Source organism: Chlorocebus sabaeus, chromosome 20 (genome assembly GCF_047675955.1).
Source record: "Chlorocebus sabaeus isolate Y175 chromosome 20, mChlSab1.0.hap1, whole genome shotgun sequence".
Classification (NCBI taxonomy): Eukaryota; Metazoa; Chordata; class Mammalia; order Primates; family Cercopithecidae; genus Chlorocebus; species Chlorocebus sabaeus.
In genome coordinates, this window is record NC_132923.1 from 93,086,707 (window position 1) to 93,103,919 (window position 17,213).

The 17,213-nt window shown below is 42.0% G+C and overlaps 1 protein-coding gene and 1 pseudogene across 22 annotated transcripts in view; one reads left to right on the forward strand and one right to left on the reverse strand.

The window, feature by feature from the left end:
- ST3GAL3 (ST3 beta-galactoside alpha-2,3-sialyltransferase 3) overlaps nucleotides 1-17,213 on the reverse strand; it is a 231,794-nt gene that overhangs the window by 79,172 nt on the left and 135,409 nt on the right. The window lies entirely within an intron of this gene.
- LOC103224956 (serine hydroxymethyltransferase, cytosolic pseudogene) lies at nucleotides 1,567-3,590 on the forward strand (annotated as a pseudogene).

Below are 17,213 nucleotides of genomic sequence, written 5' to 3' on the forward strand. Positions count from 1 at the left end.
AAAACAGAAGAAATAGGAAAATGTTTCAGCACGGGACCTGATCCAAAGTAAACATCAGTAGGTGTGAGCTATCATTGTCACTGCTGCTAGTATCACTCTGCAGCAAGGACGTGGCATGGATTAGGGCTCTGCTTTCTGCTAAAACTGTTGGCCACAGGCTTAGCCTGTAGGCACCTCACTTTCTCCCAATACTGAGTGGCCCCACTGACCACCAACTAAAAGATATGACACTCAATCATGTCTTTCACCAAAGCACAAACAGCCACTCAAATGTATGAGGCAAAATATTCGCAGGAAAATGGGGTATGCCAATTATGTGTCAATTTAGGTTTTACGAGTTATATTTTTTCTTTTTAAAGAAAACATTCAAAATGTTTACTGTGACCTACTCTAGGATCTTTATTTTTCTTCCTGAAAAATAACTTATCTAATTATAAAGAAAGCTACTGAGAAAACAGAATTCACTCAATTAAGTGTCTAACATTAAATGTGGTTGAAATGATCTAACATTTATGGCCCCAAGACACATCCTCTCATTGCATTCTCTTGACTAATGAGTGAAGTAAGGCTCAGACTTTTCCAAGATCACGCAGCCTGTGAAGTGAGAAAGCTGTGAGAACTTTCAGTCTGCAAATCTTCATCTCCTTTCAATCTATCATATATTGGAATATGTCACAATAGTTTTCTTCAGTAACTCTCTCCACTAAAAGAGTGTCGTATCAACATTTCCCACATCCTTACACTCTCAACCTCTGGAGGGCAGAATTAATTTCCATTCGCAATACAAATGCCAAGTGTCTACTGTGCGCTAAAGGCTCTGCTAGGTGTTGGCGGCCATGAATAGACCATGCCTCTGTGAGAGAAGTTCACAGTCTCTATGGGAGAAGAAATACCAGCCAATAGTTATATACATAATAACAAAGCTATGTGTGAGGCACTGCGGTGGTGCACAGGGTAGGGGAAAGAGTAATGGAGTGTATTTCTAGGTAAGGGAAGACTTTGCATTCCATGAGACCAAACAGATCCAAAAGCCCTAACTCAAAATTTAGAGTAAAACAAGTGCTCAATAAATCTGAGTTCCTTTGGACCTATTGCCATCCCCTCCCCATCTCTCTAATTAGAGGAAGATGTATCCAAGTGAGCAATATTCGAGGGAGGAAAGGAGGCCTTTTCAGCAGAGAGTACGAAAGTGTGACAGCAAACAGGCTAGCTTCCCAGAGAAGCAGGACTTTGGTCTGGACGGGCGGGCACGTCGGCACCCCTTCCTTTACACTGCCTGCTCCCTAGTCTGCACCTAGGGATGGGAGTCAATGACTAGGTGGGTCATTCAGGGAAGAGTGAACCATAGGAAAAGAGAATGTATGCTTCACACAGCATTTGGGAATTTATTTTAAAAGGTAAGATTTAGGTCAAGCCTAAGCCTGGTGCAAGGGGTGCACCTAGCAGAGCACTAGCAGTCCTGCACCAAGTTTGGGATTTGGGGTTAGTGCGACAAGTCACGTGGTTGGCGCGTGGCAGTGTGCGGGGCATTGGGTCTGCGGGTCTGGGACTCTGGTGGCACTGGCGGTGGCGTGGGACTGAGGCTAGGCACGTGTGCAGGGTCATGTTCTGGCAGCTTCCAACCCATGCAATGGCGATGCCAGTCAATGGGGCCCACAAGGATGCTGACCTGTGGTCCTCACATGACAAGATGCTGGCGCAGCCCCTCAAAGACAGCGATGTTGAGGTTTACAACATCATTAAGAAGGAGAGTACTGGCAGAGGGTTGGATTGGAGCTGATTACCTCAGAGAATTTTGCCAGCAGAACAATTTTGGAGGCCCTAGGCTCTTGCTTAAATAACAAATACTCTGAGGGGTACCCGGGCCAGAGATACTAAGGCAGGACTGAGTTTACTGATGAGCTGGAAACCCTCTGTCAGAAGCGAGCCCTGCAGGCCTATAAGCTGGACCCACAGGGCTGGGGGGTCAACGTCCAGCCTTGCTCAGGCTCCCCTGCAAACTTCAAGTGTACACTGGGCCTGGACCTGCCAGATGGGGGCCACCTGACCCACGGGTTCATGACAGATAAGAAGAAAATCTCTGCCACATCCATCTTCTTTGAATCTATGCCCTATAAGGTGAACCCAGACACGGCCTACATCAACTATGACCAGCTGGAGGAGAATGCCCGCCTTTTCCACCTGAAGCTGATCACTGCAGGAACCAGCTGCTGCTCCTAAAACCTGGACTATGCCCGCCTGCGGAAAGACTGTAGATGAGAATGGAGTGTATCTCATGGTGGACATGGCACATATCAGCAGGCTGGTGGCAGCTGGCGTGGTGCCCTCCCCATTTAAACACTGCCACGTGCTGACCACCACCACTCACAAGAACCTGAGAGGCTGCTGGGCCGGCATGATCTACAGGAAAGGAGTGGAGTGGGAAAGGAGTGGGATCCACGCAACGCATGGATCCCAAGACTGGCAAAGAGATTCTGTACTACCTGGAGTCTCTCATCAACTCTGCTGTGTTCCCTGGCCTTCAGGGAGGTCCTCACAACCATGCCATTGCTGGGGTTGCTGTGGCCCTGAAGCAAACTGTGACTCTGGAATTTGAAGTTTATCAGCACCAGGTGGTGGCCAACTGCAGGGCTCTGTCTGAGGCACTGACAGAGCTGGGCTGCAAAACAGTCACAGGTGGTTCTCACAACCATTTGATCCTCGTGGATCTCCATTCAATCAAAGGCACAGATGGCAGAAAGGCTGAGAAGGTCCTAGAAGCCTGTTCTATTGCCTGCAACAAGAACACCTGCCCAGGTGACAGAAGCGCTCCACGGCCCAGTGGACTGTGGCTGAGGACCCCAGCACTGACATCCCTCGGACTTTTGGAAAAAGACTTCCAAAAAGTAGCCCACTTTATCCACACAGGGTTAAAGTTAACCCCTGCAGATCTACAGCAACGTTGGCATTGGAGCCACCCTGAAAGAGTTCAAGGAGAGACTGGCAGGGGATAAATACCAGGGGGGCGTGCAGGCTCTCTGGGAGGAGGTCGAGAGCTTCACTCTCTCTTCTCTCTGCCTGGCCTGCCTAACTTCTAAAGGAGCTGGCCCACCCTGGACGCACCTGGCGCCACAGAGGAAGCTGCCTGCTGGAGGACCCCCTTGAGAGATGTACAAACTGCCCCACAAGGGACCTACTGGCACTTCCGTCCTTTGAGGGGGCTTCTTTTGGACTTTTTTCATGTTTTCTTCACAAATCAAAATTTGTTTAAGTCTCATTGTTAGTAATTCTGGGACAGGTTATTAAAAGTTTTTAATTTGAACCTGGCTTTCTCACAGCTGGATAAAATTATTCTAGAAAAATAAAATACTGTGTAGCCATTTAGACCATTTAGACCATGGCGTAGGGCAAAGCTATTAGAAAGCTATTAGAAAGATTCTAGCGTTTTACTCTCCCTGGGCTTTCCTTTGCCTTGCTGTAGCAGAGAGGAAATGCCCCTGTCCACAGCTTGTACACACTGCCACTCTTACTATCTTGTTACCCAGCAGCATGCCAAAGGAGAACGGAATTCGACTCGAAGCTTCTGCTGTGTGCTGTAAATCAGAAGTGTACATTAGCCAAGTGTACACAAGGTACACCCAGTATGGTGGGAGGGTTTTGCTGTCAGTAGCTCAAAGTATGGTGTAGAAAGGGTCTCCTCCCTCCATCCTGGGGAATCCCAGTCCCATCCTGGTGTGAGAATCAACTATTCCTGCTCCATCTGAGATAACCAACTCCCTCCCATAATCAGGAAACCAAATGTCACCTTCCCAAAGAAACTTTATTTTCACATCGCTGGAGTGCAAAACATATGTGACCATTTTTAATAAGCACATCAAATTTTCAACCACAGAATGTCTACAAGAATTGTAGCTTTAAAAACATAATTTTTATATTTCAAAAATATTTGAACTCAAATTAATTTCTTAAAAAGTTAAAAAAGGTAATATTTAATGGCTTGTTTTTGTAGATGTCAAAATTAACACATCAAAAAGAGTTTTATCAAGTTCTTTTCTGTCAAAATATTGATGCTATAGAAATCAAAACCTTGAATTTACTTATTTTGTGATCAAAATACCAAGAAATACTAACTACCCATATGAAAAAAAAAAAAAAAAAACCTAGAACTCAATCTCATTCCTAACACACAAAACCAAAAATAGATGCATTAATAATTTGTTGTTGTTGTTGTTGTTGTTGTTGTTGTTGAGACAGAGTCTCGCTTTGTCGCCCAGACTACAGTGCAGTGGCCAGATCTCAGCTCACTGCAAGCTCCGCCTCCTGGGTTCACGCCATTCTCCTGCCTCAGCCTCCCGAGTAGCTGGGACTACAGGCGCCCGCCACCTCGCCCGGCTAGGTTTTTGTATTTTTTAGTAGAGACGGGGTTTCACTGTGTTAGCCAGGATGGTTTCGATCTCCTGACCTCGTGATCCGCCTGTCTCGGCCTCCCAAAAGTGCTGGGATTACAGGCTTGAGCCACCGTGCCCGGCCTAATAATTTAAATATAAATAACAAAACTGTAAAACAGAAGAAAACAAAGGATGGCACCATCGTAATCTACTATGCGTGTATGTAAATCCCAAAATTGCTATGAAGGGCAATTTGCCAATAACTCTCAAAATGTTCAAGAAGGCAGAAGAAAACACAAACATAGTAAGAAATGAAACAGAAGATATAGAAAGACCTAAATGGAACCTACAGAGATTAAAAACACAGTATTTGACATAATAATATACCAGGTGGAATTAACAAATGATTAAATGCTATAAAAGAAAAAGCTATAAATGTGAAGACATACCAATATAAATTATTCAAAACGAAGTAGAGAGAGGAAAAAGATTGAAAAACAAAAACCCAGAGCATCAGTGACCTGTGGGACAAATAAAATGGCATCCATGTAATTTGAATCCTGGGAAAGGAGATGAGGCAGAAAAAATATTTGAGAAAATATGTAAACAAGGTCCAAATGTGATTACAAAGAAGAAACAAAACAAACAAGAAAACTATGAACCTATAGATCTGAGGAGTTAAATAAACTCCAAGCCAAGTAAATATAAAGAAAACCACAGCTGGGCATGGTGGCTCACACCCCAGCACTTTGGGAGGCCGAGGTGGGTAGATCACCTGAGGTCAGGAGTTTAAGACCAGCCTGGCCAACGTAGTGAAACCTCATCTCTACTAAAAATACAAAATTAGCCAGGTGTGGTGATGCATGCCTGTAATCCCAGCTACTCGGAGGCTGAGGTAGGAGAATTGCTTGAACCCGAGAGGTGGAAGTTGCACTGAGCCAGGACTGTGCCACTGCACTCCAACCTGGGCAACAAGAGCGAAACTCCATCCCTATACCAAAAAAAAAAAAAAAAAAAAAAAGGAAAACCACAACAAAGTACATCATAATAAAATTGCTGGAAACCAGTGGTAAAGAGAAAAATCTCAACAGGCAGCCAGAAGAAAATGGAAATACTACATACAAAGGAATATAGGTAAGAATGACAGAAGATGTTTTGTCAGGAATGAAGCAAGTAAATAGAGTTACATATTTAAAGTAGTGGGGGAGGGGTGGTAGAAGTGAGAACGGGGGAGTGTCAACCTAGAAGCGTATACTTAGCCAAAAAATTTTTTAAAGTCTTTCAAAATTGAAGGTAAAATAAAGACTTGTTCAGACAAACCAATGCTGAAAGACTTCCCAGTCATCGGACCTGCCCACAAGAAATGTTAAATGAAGTTCTTCAGGCAGAAGAAAAGGGATACCATATGGAAATATGTATTTACACAAAGGAAGAAAGACCAACGGTAAAGAAAACTTTGTGAGTAAATATAAAAGAATTTTACCTCTCATTAAAAAAACTTTTAAAATGTTTGAACCGTAGTAAAATGTACTAACATAAAATGTACCATCCTAACCATTTTTAAGTGTACAATTCAGTAGTATTAGTTGTTTTCACACTGCTGTGTAGCCAATATCCAGAGCGGTTTTTCATCTTGCAAAACAGAAACTCTATATCTATTATACAGTAACTCTCTATTCCTGCCTCCTCCCAGCACACGGAAACCACATTCTACTTTCTGTCTCTATGAATTTGATTTCTCTAGGCACCTCATATGAATGGAATCACAAGATATTTGTTTTTGTTTAACTGGCTCATTTCATTTAGCATAATGTCCTCGAGGTTCGTTCATGTTGTAATATGTGTCAGAATTTCCTTCCTTTTTCAGGCTGAATAACATTCCACTGCTTATGCATACCACATTTTGTTTACCCTTTCATCTGTCAATAAACACTTGAGTTGCTTCTACTTTTTGGCAATAATGAATGATCCTGCTACAAACACCCTTTGGAGCCCTGTTTTCAATTATTTTTGGTATATACCCAGAAGGGGAATTGCTGGATCATACAGTAATCCTATTTTCAGTATTTTTAGGAACTGCATCCTGTTTTCCACAGTTGTACATTTTACATTCCCACAAGGAGTGCACAAGGATTCTAATTTCTCTACATGCTTGTCAACACTTGCTATGTTCTGGTTTTGGGATAACAGCCATAGTATCCTAATGGACGTGAGGTGGTATCTCTAGAAAATTATTCTAGAAAAAGAAAACACTGTGTAGCCACTTAGCCATAATCATTTAGACCATGGTGTAGGGCAAAGTTATTAGAAAGATTCTAGCGTTTTACTCTCCATGGGCTTTCCCTAGTGATTAGTAACATTGAGCACATTTTTATGTGCTTTTTGGCCATTTGTATATCTTCTTTAGAGAAGTGTCTATTCAAGTTCTCTACCCATTTTTAAATCAGTTTTTTGTTTTTGTTGAGTATTATAAGTTCTCTATATTTTCTGGACACTGACCTCTTATCAGATACATGATTTGCAAATATTTTCTCCCATTCTGTAGGTTGCCTTCCACTCTCATTTTTAAATTATTTTAAATAATTGATTATTTCAAACAAGAATAAATAAGCTGGGCATGGTGGCTCATGGCTGTAATCCCAGCACTTTGGGAGGCTGAGGCAGGCAGATTGCTTGAGAATGGGAATTTGAGACCAACCTAGACAACATGGCAAAGCCTTGTCTCTACAAAAAATACAAAAATTAGCTGGGTATGGTGACACGTGTTTGTGGTCCCAGCCACTTGAGAGGCTGAGGTGGGAGGACTGCCTGACACAAATAGGTTAAAAAGATAGGCTGCTCCCCAACCACCCCTGGGACAGCTCAAGGGCAAATACAAATATGCTCCTTCCCACAAACAAAAGTAATTGCAAAAACCACAATTACTTTTGCACCAACCGAATAAAAGGATGGAAAACATACACCGCAATATAGCTTATTTTATAGAGGCCAGAGTGGTTATATTAATATCAAACAAGGAAGATTTTGCAACAATAATTATTTGACTATCAATAAGAAAAAGGGACATTTCAAAATAATGAAGGAATCTGTTAGAAATGGGATACAACAATCCTAAGTGTATACACACCAAATGACAGAGCTTCAAAACAAATTAAATAAAAACTGATAAATGAAGACTTCATTACCCCTCTGTCAGTAATTGTTAGAAAAAGTGTACAGAAAATCAGTAAGGATATAAGAAACTAGACACATACCATAAAACAACCTAAGCTAATTGCCATTTATAGAATATCCAAAAACAGAAGTATTTTCTTTTCAAACACACAAAGAATATTCACCAAAATCAACCATATTTTGTCCCATAACTGAGATTTTAATCAATTTAAAAGTATTAAAATCATATAACGTATATTTGGATCACAGCAAAGATAAATCAGAAATCTGTAACACAAAGATATCTGGAATACCCACAAATATTAGGAAATTAAGCAAAAATACTTCAAAAGAACTAATGGGCCGAAGTAGAAATCACAAGTAAAGTTAGATAATATTTTTAACTCAACAAAGATAAAAATACAACATATCAAAATTTGTAAGATGCAGTCAATGCAATATATAGAGTGAAATTTATAGCATTACAATGTTTATATTAGAAATAAATAAAATCAATGATCTAACTTCTAGCCTAAGAAAAAAAACAAACAATAAATTAAAGTCCAACAAAGAGAAAAGTGAAAAAATAAAAAAAACGAAGATAGGCACAGAAATCAATGATATAGTGGAAAAAATATCAACAGACAAGAACCAATGGAACTAAAAGCTAGTTATTTGAGAGGACCAATCAAAAATGATAGACCTCAAACCAGATGAATTAAGAAAAAGAGAGAAAAAATGCAAATTACCAATATCAGGCATGAAAGAGAGGACTCTGTCTCTATCCTAGACATTAAAATAATAATAAGGGAATATTACACACAATTTTATTCTAATAAATTCAACAACTTAGAAAAAAGGCAAAACTTCCTTGAAAGACATGCTACCAAAGAAGAAACAGAAAAACCTGAATAACTCTAGAATTAAAGAAATTTAATTCCTAATAATAATGATAATAAAATCCTTCCCTGGCTAGGCGTGGTGGCTCACGCCTGTAATTCCAGCACTTTGGGGAGCTGAGGCTAGTGGATCACTGGAGGCCAAGAGTTCAAGACCAACCCAGCAAACATGGCAAAACTCCGTCTCTACTAAAAATACAAAAATTTGCTGGGTGTGATGGTGCACACCTGTAATCCCAACTACTCGGGAGGCTGAGGCACAAGAATTGCTTGAACCCAGGAGGCGAAGGTTGCAGTAAGCAGAGATCACGCCACTGTACTCCAGCCTGAGCAACAGAAACTCTGTCTCGAAAAGAAACCAAAAACAACAAAAGCCTTCCTACAAAGACTGTGCAGGCTATGAAATAATAAAAAATATAAATATTGGTCTCTGCTCCTGGTCCCTACATAAAGCTCCTAAAATCCTTACAGATAGGGGCACTAAGAGAATCATTTGTTCTAATATCTAGTCTTTGACCCTAGTTTCTGACTCAGAGCTCTTAAGACCTTTGTAATTTCCTGACTGATAAGAGCACATCTGACAGAGAGCTGCTAAATTCCTTCAAATTTCCTGGGTGATGGGAACATCTTTTGTTCTCATGAGGTGACTTCTGGATAGCCTTATGTTGGGTGCTGGTTGGCAGGGGAACCAACCACGCAATTAGAGGGCTGGAACTTTCAGTCTCACCCTCTGACCTCTGGGGATGGGAAAGGGCTGAAGGTTGATGTGATCACCAGCGGTCAATGATGTAATGAATCATGCCTATGTAATCCTCCACAGAGTTTATAGAAACCTCCATAAAAACCCAAAAGGACAAGGTTCAGAGAGCTTTCAGACTGCTGAACACATGGAGGTCCCCTGAGGGTGGTGAACCCCTTACCACATGCCATGCCCTATGCATCTCTTCCATCTGGCTGTTCATCTGTATCCTTTGTGATATCTTTTATAACAAACGGATAAACACAAGTTTCCCTGAATTCTGTGAGCTGCTCTAGCAAACAGATCAAACCCAAGAGGGGGTGGTCTTGGAATTCACAATTTATAGCTGGTTGGTGAGATGTATAGGTAACAACCTACTACTTGTGATTAGCATCTGAAGTGAGGTATAGGCCTGTTGAGCCGTCAACCTGTGGGATCTGACGCCATCTCCAGGTGGATAATGTCAGAACTGAATTGAATTATAGGACACACAGTAGGGTCTGCAAGAACTCCTTCATGTGTGAGAAAAACTGTGACACATCTGGTGTCAGAAGTGTGTTCAGTGGTGCATGAGAATAGAGATAAAAAACTTTTTTTTCTTCAGACAGGCCTAGATTTTGCTGGTGAATTCTACCAAACATTTCATGAAAAATATTACCAACTGCACACAAAATTTGTAGGAAGATGAAGAAATATTTTTCTGCTTATTCTGAAGCCAGCATTACTATATTACCAAAACTAAAGACATCACAAGAAAACTACAGACCAGTATCTTTCATAACCAGACATAAAAATCCTTGAAAAATTTTAGCAAATTGAATACAGCAATGTGTAAAAAGGACAATATACCAAGACGAAATGAAGTTTATCCTACAAATGAAAGATTGGTTCAACATTCAAAGTCAATTAATGAGAAATAAATCAATGTAATTCATCATATTAATAGACTAAAAAAGAAAAGCCATATGATCTTCCCAAAATATGCAGAAAAAGCATTTGACAAAATTCAACATCTATTCATGATAAACACTCTCAGGAAACTAGGAACAGAAGAGAACTTCCTCTACCTGAAAAAGGGTATCTATGAAAAACCTACAGCTAACACCATAATGGTAAAAGACTAGATGTTTTCCTCCTAAGACCGGGAACAGGCAAGGCTGTTCACTCTCACCTCACCTATTTAATACTGTACTGAAGAATCTAGCCAGCACAATAAAGCAGGAAAAAGGAAATGAGACATACAGATTTAAAAGGAAGAAATAAAACTGTCTTTAGTAACAGACAAGACTGTCCATGTATGACTGATACTGGCACAAAGTCATAAATCAACAGAATAGACTAGGGAGTCCAGAAGGAGACCTATACATATACGTTCAACTAATTTTCGACAAACATGCCAAGGTAATTCAAAGGAGAAAGCAGAGTCTTTAACAAATGGTTCTGGAACAACTGAACATCCACGTGCAAAAAGTGAACATAAACTCTTTTTTTCTTTTTGAGAGGGAGTCTTGCTTTGTCCGGAGTGCAGTGGCGCAATCTCAGCTCATTGCAACCTCCAGCTCATTAAACCTCTGGATTAATGCGAATCTTCTGCCTCAGCCTCCCGAGTAGATGGGACTACAGGCACACACCACCACACCCAGCTAATTTTTTGTATTTTTAGTAGAGATGGGGTTTCACTGTGTCAGCCCGGATGGTCTTGATCTCCTGACTTCATGATCTGCCCGCCTCAGCCTCCCAAAGTGCTGGGATTACAGGTGTGAGCCACTGCGCCCAGCCAATGAACCTCAACTCTTATCTTTTTTATTTTTGGAGACGGAGTCTCGCTCTGTCGCCCAGGCTGGAGTGCAGTGACGCGATCTCAGCTTCACTGCAAGCTCCACCTCCCGGGTTTACGTCATTTTCCTGCCTCAGCCTCCTGAGTAGCTGGGACTACAGGCGCCCGCCACCACGCCCAGCTAATTTTTTGTATTTTTAGTAGAGACGGGTTTTCACCGTGTTAGCCAGGATGGTCTCGATCTCCTGACCTCGTGATCTGCCTGCCTCGGCCTGCCAAAGTGCTGGGATTACAGGCATGAGCCACCGTGCCCGGCAACTCTAATCTTTTATATACACAAAAATTAACTCAAAATTCTGAAATAAAACAAGAGAAAGCTTCTTGACCTTAGACTGGAGAAAGATATCTCAGATACAATACTGAAAGCACAATCCATAAAAGAAAATGTAGAAAATTAGACTTTACCAAGATTAGAAATTTCTGCTCTGTGAAAGACATTGTAAAGAGAATGGTAAGAGACAGTAAGGTATCTGCAAATCACGTATCTGACAAACGGCTTCTGTCCAGAAGTTTAAAAAACTCTTATAGTTCAATAAGGTAAACAACCAATTAAAAAATGGCAACAAGCCGGGCGCAGTGGCTCATGCCTGTAATCCCAGCACCTTGGGAGGCTGAGGCAGGCGGATCACGAGGTCAGGAGAAAGGAGACCATCCTGGATAACACGGTGAAACTCCGTCCCCACTAAAAATACAAAAAATCAGCCGGGTGTGGTGGCGGGTGTCTGTAGTCCCAGCTACTTGGGAGGCTGAGGCAAGAGAATGGTGTGAACCCGGGAGGTGGAGCTTGCAGTGAACTGCAATCATGCCACTGCACTCCAGTCTGGGCGACAGAGTGAGACTTCATCTCAAAAAAAAAAAAAGGCAACAGACTGGGACAGTTCTCTAAAGATAAAAGAATGGAAAATAAACACATGAAAAGATATTTATCATTGTCAGTCATTAGTAAATTGCAAATTAAAACCATAATTTTAGATATTGAGATATCACTACAGACCTACTAGAATGGCTAAAATCAAAAAGACTAATGGCAAGGATGTAGAGCAACTGGAACTGTCATTCACTGCTAGTGGGAAAGCAAACAGTACAATCACATTGGAAAACAGTTACCATGGGACCTAGCCATTCCATTCCTAGGTATTTACTCAAGAAAAATGAATACATACATTTACATAAAAACCTGTACTAATGTTTATAGTAGCTTTATTTACAGTTACCAAGAGCTGGAATTAACCCATATATATGTCTTCTGACCTCTGAGTAGGTAATCAGACTGTGTTATATCCATTCGATGGAATACTAATCAGCATAAAAAGAACAAACAACTGATGCACATAGCACATGTATGAATCACAAATGTGTTACACTGAGTTAAAGATGCAAACTCAAAAGGCTTCATGCTATATAATCGATTCCATTGATATGACATTCTGGAAACACTACAGTAGTTGCCAGGGGCTGGGGGTAAGGGGAAAGGTTAACTACAAAGGAGCAAAAAGGAATATATATATATATATATATATATTTTTTTTTTTTTTGAGACAGAGTCTCGCTCTGTCACCCAGGCTGGAGTGCAGTGGCCGGATCTCAGCTCACAGCAAGCTCCGCCTCCCGGGTTTACGCCATTCTCCTGCCTCAGCCTCCCGAGTAGCTGGGACTACAGGCGCCCGCCACCACGCCCGGCTAGTTTTTCGTATTTTTTAGTAGAGACGGGGTTTCACTGTGTTAGCCAGGATGGTCTCGATCTCCTGACCTCGTGATCCACCCGTCTCGGCCTTCCAAAGTGCTGGGATTACAGGCTTGAGCCACCGCGCCCGGCCAGGAATATTTTAAGATTGCTGGAAATGTACTATTGATTGTAATGGTGGCTACACAAAGTATGTATTCATAAAAATTTACAGAACTACACTAAAAGGGAAATTTTGTTTGTAAATTAAACTTCAATAAACTTTAATTTGAAACAAAATTTATTTTATTTTATTTATTTATTTTTTAGACGGAGTCTTACTCTGTTGCCCAGCCTAGAGTGCAGTGATGTGATCTCAGCTCACTGCAACCTCTGCCTCCTGGTTCAAGCGATTCTCCTGCCTCAGACTCCCAAGTAACTGTGATTACAGGTGTGTGTCACCATACCCAGCTAATTTTTGCATTTTTAGTAGAGACAGGGTTTTGCCATGTTGACCAGGCTGGTCTCAAACTCCTGACCTCAAGTGACCCGCCTATTTCGGCCTCCCAAAATGCTGGGGTTACAGGCGTGAGCCACTGCACCAGGCCAATAATTTTAATTAACCTTCAATTAACCAACAATTTTAACCTTTAATTAACCAATAATTTTAATTTAACCTTAATTTGAATAAAATTATGATACAGTCATACAATTGTATATTATGCATTCATTTAAAAAATGAAGTGGATCCATATATGTGGGTAATATAATAATCTCTAACCTATATTCTTAGGAGTAAAAAGGAAGGTACATGATATAGTTTGGATAATTGTCCTCACTCAAATCTCATGTAGAAATGTAATCCCCAGTGTTGGAGGTGGGGCCTGGTGAGATTGGATCACGGAGGTTGATTTCTCAAGAATGGTTTAGCACTGTTCCCGTGTGATAGTGAGTGAATTCTCATAATATCTAGTTGTTTAAAAGTGTGTGGCACCTCCCCTCTCTCACCTGCTCTTACTTTTGCCACATGACATGCCTGCTCTCCGTTTGCCTTCTGCCATGACTGTAAGCTTTCTGACGCCTCCCTAGAAGGTAAGCAGATGCCAGCACCACACTTCCTGTAAAGCCTGCAGAACTGTGAGCCAATTAAACCTCTTTCTTTATAATTTAGCCAGTCTCAGGTATTTCGTTGTAGCAATGCAAGAATGGCCGAATACATAAAATTGGTACCAGGAGTAAGGTAGTGTTAGAAAGATACCTGCAAATGTGGAAATGACTTCGGAACCGGGTAATGGATAGAGGTTGGAAGAGTTTGGAGGGCTCACAAGAAGACAGGAAGATGAGGGCAAGTTTGGAACTTCTTAGAGACTGGTTAAATGGTTGTAACCAAAATATTGATAGGGATATGGACAATGAAATCTAGGCCAACAAGGTCTCAGATTGAAATGAGGAACTCACTGGGAAACGCAGCAAAGGTCATAACATGTTATGCCTTAGCAAAGAGCTTGGTTGCACTGTGCCCTTTCCCAAGGGATCTGTGGAAGTTTGAACTTGAGAGTGATGATTGCGTATCTGGCAGAAGAAATTTCTAAGCAGCAAAGCATTCAAGATATGACTGGCTGCTCCTAAGAGCTTACACTCAGATACGGGTGCAAGTAAATGACTTAAAGTTGGAATTTATATTGAAAAGCGAAGCAGAACATAAAAATTGGGAAAATTTGCAGCCAAGTCACATGGCAAAGAAAGAAAAAGCTTTTTCAGAAGAGGAATTCAAGCAGGCTGTGGAGTAACCACTTGCTAGAGACATCTGCATAATAAAAAAGAACCAAGTGCTAATATCTAAGACAACAGGGAAAAAGCCTCAAAGGCATTTTAGAGATTTTTGAGGTGGCCCCTTCCATCATAGTTCCTGAGGCCCAGGAGACAAAAATGGTTTCATGGGTCGGGCCCAGGGCCTGGCCCCTATGCAACCTCAGGACACTGCTCCCCACATCCTGGCTGCTCCAGCTCTAGCCATGTCTCAAAAAGGGCAAGGTACAGCTCAGGCTGCCACTTTGGAGAATGCAAGCTGCAAGCTTTGACAGCTTCCATGTGGTGTTAAGAGTGCACAGACTGCAAGAATGGAGGATTCTTGGATGCTTCCACCTAGATTTCAGAGGATGTATGGAAAAGCCTGGCTGCCCAAGCAAAAGCCTGCTGCAGGAGTAGAGCCCTCACAGAGAACCTCTACTAGGGCAGTGTGGAGGGGAAATGTGAGACTGGAGCCCTCACACAGGGTCCCCACTGGGAAACTGCCTTGTGGAGCTGTGAGAAGGGGGCCACATCCTCTAGTTCCCAGAATGGTAAATCCACCAGCAGTTTACACCCTGCACCTGAAAAAGCCTCAGGCACTCAATGCCAGCCCATGAGAGCAGCCGCAGGGACTGCACCCTGCAAAGCCACAGGGGCAGAGCTGCCCAAGATCTTGGGAGCCCACTTCTTGCACCAGTGTGCCCTGAATGTGGGACATGGAGTCAAAGGAGATCATTTTGGAGCTTTAAGATTTAATGACTACCTTGATGGGTTTCAAACTTGCATGAGGTGTATAGCCCCTTTCTTATGGCTGATTACCCCTTTTTGGAATGGGAATGTTTACCCAATGCCTATACCCCCATTATATCTCAGAAGTAAGCAACTTGTTTTGATTTTGCAGTCTCATAGGTGAAAGGAACTCATTTCCAGATAAGAATTTAGATATGGGACTCAGGACTTTAAGAGTTAATGCTAGAATAAGTTAAGATTTTGCAGGGACTATTGAGAAGGGATGACTGTATGTTAACATGCGAGAAGGACATAAGATTTGTAGGGGCCAGGGACAGAATTATACAGTCTAAATATTTGTCCCTACCCAAATCTTACATTGCAAGGTAATCCCCAGCCAGGCTCAGTGGCCCAAACCTGTAATCCCAGCACTTTGGGAGGCCAAAGTGGGTGGATCGCTTGAGTCCAGGAGTTTGAGACCAGCCTGGGCAACAGGGCAAAACCCCACCTCTACCAGAAATATAAAAATTAGCTAGGTGTGGTTGCATGTGCCTGGAGTCCCAACTACTCGGGAGGCTGAGGTGGGCTAATTGCTTGAGCCCGGAGGTCAAGGCTGCAGCGAGCCAAGATTGCACCAGTGCACTCCAGCCTGGGCAACACAGCAAGACCCTGTCTCAAAAAAAAAAAAAAAAAAAGGAAGGAAAAAAATGTAATCTCCAATGGGACCTGGTGGTAGGTGACTGGATCATGGGGGTGGTTTCTCATTAATGACTTAGAACCATCCTCCTGGTTCTGTTCTTGTGATAGTGAGTGAATTCTTGTGAGATATGGTTGTTTAAAAGTGTGTAGCACTTCTTCTCTTTCACTCACTTGCTCCTGCTTTTGCCATATGACGTGCCTGCTCCCCCTTTGCTTTCTGGCATGATTTTAAGTTTCCTGGGGCCCTCCTAGAAGTGAAGCAGATGCCAGCACCATACTTCCTGTAAAGCCTAATGAACCATAAGCCAATTAAACCTCTTTTCTTTACAATTTACCGAGTCTCAGATATTTTTTCATAGACATGCAAGAATGGCCTAATATACAGCACAGAATACTAAATACAGTATGTTCCCATTTATGGTAATATTGGCTGTCTCTGGAAGGGGCCTGGAGTGGCAGTATATACCCTCTTGTATTGTTTGAGGGTTTTTTTTTGTTTTATTTTGTTTTCCACATGCCTGTATTACTTTCAATTAGAAAAAGTAAAAGAAACCTATATACTGGTCAAGGAAAACTCACAGGTGTCTGGGCCAAGGGACTGAGTCATATAGGCTTGCAAAAACTTGTGTTAAGAATACAGAACACAAAGCCAGACACAGGGGCACTCAATAAATAGCTGGAGGAAGCAAAATATTTGGAATCAATTCAGAAGGCAGACCCTGGACAAAGAGATCTCTATCTGAGCACTGGATACTCAGTCAGCATAGCCCTTGCTTTACACAAGGAGCTAAGCTGAGACTGCTCACGTTAGAAAAGAAAGGGAGCATAAAAACCAAATATCCTGGAGTTACTTTGGGGCCAGCTGTTTCTCAGCATTCCTTTGCAAGCACATTGTGTGTCTTAACCTCAGCCTTCTAAGGGATGGGAGGCAAGTCCTTTCCCCAATGAGCAGAGCCCACCCCTAGCACTCCTCTGGTGGTCCAAGTGCCCAGACAATCCTAGGCAGTCTTTCCTCCAGCCCCTCCAAATCAGAAGGAACAAAATGACTCTGACAGTTTCACTGCACTCCAAAGACCATCTCAGCACTTCAGCTCCTTTTCCATATCAAGGCTTCAGAAAAGAAAACCAAAAAGGAGGATGGATCGGTAAGCAAGATTCTTTAGCAGCATTTGGTAAAAGGAACTCCCTAGGTTATGCACAGATTCTGTCAGGTGCCGAAGAAGCCAGCAGCTCCAGAATGCAAAATGGACAGAGAAGGAAAGTGCTAAAACTGAAGACAGCCTCAGAAATTTCTCTTTGTTCCCTGCTTTATTTGGATATGCCTCCCTGAAGCCAG